The sequence below is a fragment of the Coptis chinensis genome, chromosome 3 (assembly GCF_015680905.1).
Source record: "Coptis chinensis isolate HL-2020 chromosome 3, ASM1568090v1, whole genome shotgun sequence".
NCBI classification, from domain to species: Eukaryota; Viridiplantae; Streptophyta; class Magnoliopsida; order Ranunculales; family Ranunculaceae; genus Coptis; species Coptis chinensis.
In genome coordinates, this window is record NC_141458.1 from 87333644 (window position 1) to 87338273 (window position 4630).

Here is a 4630-nt window from a genome sequence, read left to right on the forward strand (position 1 = left end):
TTGTATTAGGAATAAAAATATTTGGTAAAATAGGAAGTTTCCAAAATGTTAAATATAATATAAATTCTTAAGACTGGAATGGTTTATCATAAATTTAGGATTTTTCAGAAAAATAAGTTTTTGCTTAGAACTAGACAAGTTAACTAAAAGAAAGAACAGAGACACGGATCGTGTGTCTTCTAGCTGGCTCAGAATCGATTTTCTTTCATATTCTAGATACGTTTTTTTGCGATACAAGGTGAGTAGTTATTTTGCTATTTCATTGAACCCTATAGTTGTTTTACGTATATACAGAGATATTTATTTCTGTCCAAGGTTTCTATTTTATTTCTGCTTATTCTCCTGTTATTATTCGGCGTCCTGTCGTATTATTAAAGCTTTGTTGAAACTCTAAAATTGATATTGAACTGTAGAAGCTTTATGGGCCGTTAATGGCGTTGCGAGCCCAAAATAATGGAATCGTCCTGCCTTTTTGTTGTTTGAACTTTTTTTTTGTTGTGGTTTTGTATTGGTTGGTTGATGTCGGGGGTTAAGTGTTTGAGGTTGGTGGTTGGTTGATTGGGTGGTGCTGTTGAACTCTGAAGAGTTCGTTAATGGAGGCGCCTCAGGAATCGTACTGGATTTTATGTGAACTTTTATTATGTTGTTGTTTTGGTGGGTTTAGGTTGTTGTTTTAGTTGGATTATGATTGGTGATATTAGGGTGTGTGAGGGCGGTCGAATGAGGGCTGTTGAAGATTGGAAAGGGTGTAATGACGGTCGTGTGGGGGTTACCTGGTATACGATATCCCGCTTAGAGTAATTACTCACTGAGTGGTTCATTATGTGAGGGGAGGCATGTGGATGTACATGTTCGGCGTTGATGAGCGATTGTGGTAGCCAGGGAAACTAGGTTAGACATAGAGGCGACGTGATTCTAGAGACACTTGAAGAAACTCTAAACAATAATTATGATGATATATCAAAGTGTACACTAAATCTATAATAAATGATATATTATAATTTATGTTGCATTCACAATGGTTTTGCAGAAGGGTGGGTTGAATTAATTATCTATGCAGGTGTGACCCACTCTGTGATTAGGCTTACACTAGTGTAAGTATAGAGTAAGTTTAAGTTTTGTTATTTTATGATTAGATGCAGTTGATCTAGTACGGTTTGAAGCTAAGGCGCCTCAGTGGATGAACTAACACTACCAAAAATAAGACTTTTTGCTGCGGCCGCCGGCCGTGGCCAAAAGTACCCAAAACCGCCACCAAATGTTTTTTGCCACGGCAAAACTTCTTGCCACGCCCGAGGCACTATTTGGTGTCACAAAATGTCTTTTGCCACGGCTAAGGTGCACCCGCAGCTAAAAGTAATCTCTTGCCACGGGAGTAACCGCGGCAAAATGTTTTTTGAATTATAAAAAAAATAAAAAAGACAAAGAAATCAAAATATATGTTGCCACGGCTTGGCCGCGGCAAAACGTTTGAAAATTTTGAATTTGCCTAAACTTTTCAAATATCTTTAGCTACGGGGGTGGCTGCCACAAAAAGTTTGAAAATTTTGAATTTGCCAAAACTTTTCAAATATCTTTAGCTGCGGGGCGGGGGTGGCTGCCACAAAAAGTTTGAAAATTTTGAATTTGCCAAAACTTTTCAAATATCTTTAGCTACGGGGGTGGCTGCCACAAAAAGTGATTTTTTTAAGGGCACATATTTTCAATTTTGCACCTGTTCAAATCACTTCAATTTTCAATTTGAACCTATATCTCAACAAGCTTCATAAATAAATAATAAGAAACATACTTAATTAACCAAATATCAACCAAAACAAATAAATTAATTAACCAAATATCAACCAAAACAAATAAATAACATTCAACGTCAAATTCATTATATCACGTTAAACTTGGCGAGTACCATAATCCAAAAACCTTCACAAGTTTCCAATCTACAAAAGAATTTACAAGTTTCCAATCTACAAAAGAATTTATAACTAGTCCCATATAATGCCCGCTTTCAATCCACAAAAACAAAAAACTTCAATATTGCTCCAATAATGCCTATCCAACCAAATTCAAGTATGCAAAAAACGCGGCTCGTCAAGTCCAATACTAGTATTCATCTTGTTCATCTCTATAAAAAAAAAAAAAAAAAAATGTTAAACCCTAAAAATAGAGTTTATATAAAAGCAGCCATGTGAATGTGGACAACACCAAAAGTAGATGAAAATCTAAAGAAATGTAAATAAAGTGCATATATATGTGGCCTACATACAAGGCCACAAGGCCAGTCGCACATTGTCAAAATTGTAGTATGAACTTAATTGACATATAATATATGGACTGATAACTGCAAATAGCAAAAAATCACAAGGCAAAATTAAGTAGTGTTATTATATTGTCAACAACGAGCGGAACTTTCCAACATCGGTTCTACTGGTGTTTCAAGTCCTGGGCATTAACACACAATTACTTCCATATTTCAATGAAGAAATTGAAGATCAAAGAGTCCGGATGGCGCAACATTAACATGGCTTGTCTCTATCTATTGAAATAGGAACAAAATCGTTATGACGTAAATCAAGCTAACTTTTGGTACTATTGTATCCAAGTCAAAAGAACAATTTGCGTGGCACGCAGCTATCTAAAGGCCACATTGAGAATTTAGTGCATGAGTTATCTATATTACATGGGCTAAGACTGCAAGGGAAGCACATAATAAGATCCCCAAAAATACTAGAGTGTTGCTCTCCCCTAGTATAATTAAAGTTTCTACTAATGGATCTTCGTGGAGGGAACCGGGACCAGTTGGTTAGGGCAGAACTCCCCAAATCTCATGCAATAACATACCTAAGATACATGACTTTTATAGTAAAAATTTCGATAGAGTCTCCTCTATATTATCGACATTTCATAAATATAAAACCTGTCATAACTTGAAAATTTAATAAAAATACATCCAAACCAAATATAAACATCATACCTCAGTCGTAAATTCAACTACTAAAAGATATACTGATTCATAGAACCAGCTACTTAACCATCTCGACCAATGCCAGTTAAGTCAAGTAACCAATCCTCGAATAAGAAGAAAACTATAAATATACAAACACTATTCCAGAAACCCTAATACACAACTTATACAATGCAACTAACATACATCTCCACGTTACCAGAACAATCTCAACAAACCCATCAACCTTGATGTGTCGGTTTTATCATCTAGTGAGGTTGTTTTGGTAATCCAAATCCGACACAACAAAGTCACTTGATGTGTCTGTTTTTGTTAAACTTGTTGTGTCAGCGGTACTTGTGTCGGTTTCAAATTCATTCCAAAACTGACACAATTGACTTGTGTCACTTTTAAAATGACACAACAAGCCTTTTTTTTTAGTAGTGGACACAAAGAATTAGAGGTAGCAAGACATAACAAGTTTAACTTACAGCATTCTAGAGAGGGAAGTTCTCTGCATTAGTGTTTCCATAAATCGAGCTTCCATCGCTTCATATCGTGCATCGAACCCTCTCTTTATCTCATCAAGCTCACGTTGCCTTTCCTCCTCTTTTTCTTGTGCTACCCTTCGCATTTCAGCCATCTCATTTTCCAATTCAGCAACACGATCAGAAGTTGTACCATGGGATGATGCTTGAGAGCCAAAATAACTAGTCGGTGTCACACCACGACCCATCACCTCACATCCTATGGCTCCACGCGCATAACTTGCCTGTAGATTTCATCTGAAAGGGGTTGTTGATTTCCATTTTCATCTCTTCCAGCTAACTCTTTCATTTTTTCCTATATTGCAAACCGAATTAATATATATAAGAAGAAAACCATTTATTATATTCACTTAACATCATTATTAGATTTGAATTTTCACTTACTATATACTCTCTTGATTGTCCATCAAGTGCATCATTTGTCTTCCAACTTGTATGGGATAGCACAAAGAAGTCTCCTTGAGATGGGGTGCACCTTCCTCCCGAATCCGTCGGACATTACACAAGCAAATTGTTATTTGACTTATTTCTTATAAGCCAATCTAAAAATATAAGTTCACAACAAAGACCACAATAAATATCATACAATTTGTGCTCTCATTTCTGGAAAACCTTTTCGACCACTAGTATGCTTTGCTATTTGCTTAGAACGATTACGCTTGTTCCTCTCAGAAATTACCTAGATGCACAGAAAACAAAAATAATATATAAGTCGTGAAAACTATTTCAAATGGAACACTAAAGTTCTTCATACTTGATGCTCGGGACTATCCCATAATTGCACAAGATTGACCCATTCTTGTTGTGATAGCTGCTCTGGTTTGTGCGCTTATACCTCCCTCATATGTGTAAATAGTGAATAGAAATTCTTTTTCCATTTAGTCTTCTTATTCCTGAATTCATCTGAGGCAATTCGACCCAAAGTAGTTTCTTTCTTGCTCTCATCAAGCTCCCACGAATCCTAAAACACGATGCAAATATGTACAATATATCATGGTGTATATAAACAGCCAAACCTAGAACCTTGATACCCTAGAACAAAATCACAATGGTGGCATACATGGATACTGACTACAAGTTGCAATCAAACTCTAAATAAAACCAAGTCAGGTGGTGGCACTTTATTGAGTAAATAAAACCAATT

The 4630-nt window shown here is 36.0% G+C and overlaps 1 long non-coding RNA gene across 1 annotated transcript; it reads right to left on the reverse strand.

The window, feature by feature from the left end:
- Positions 1–1859: 1859 nt before the first annotated feature.
- On the reverse strand, positions 1860–3670 carry LOC147511393 (uncharacterized). The gene is made up of 2 exons (XR_015216985.1): positions 3430–3670; positions 1860–2119 (listed from the first exon to the last, which is right to left on the reverse strand). It is a non-coding gene; the product is annotated as an uncharacterized LOC147511393 (long non-coding RNA).
- Positions 3671–4630: the final 960 nt, after the last annotated feature.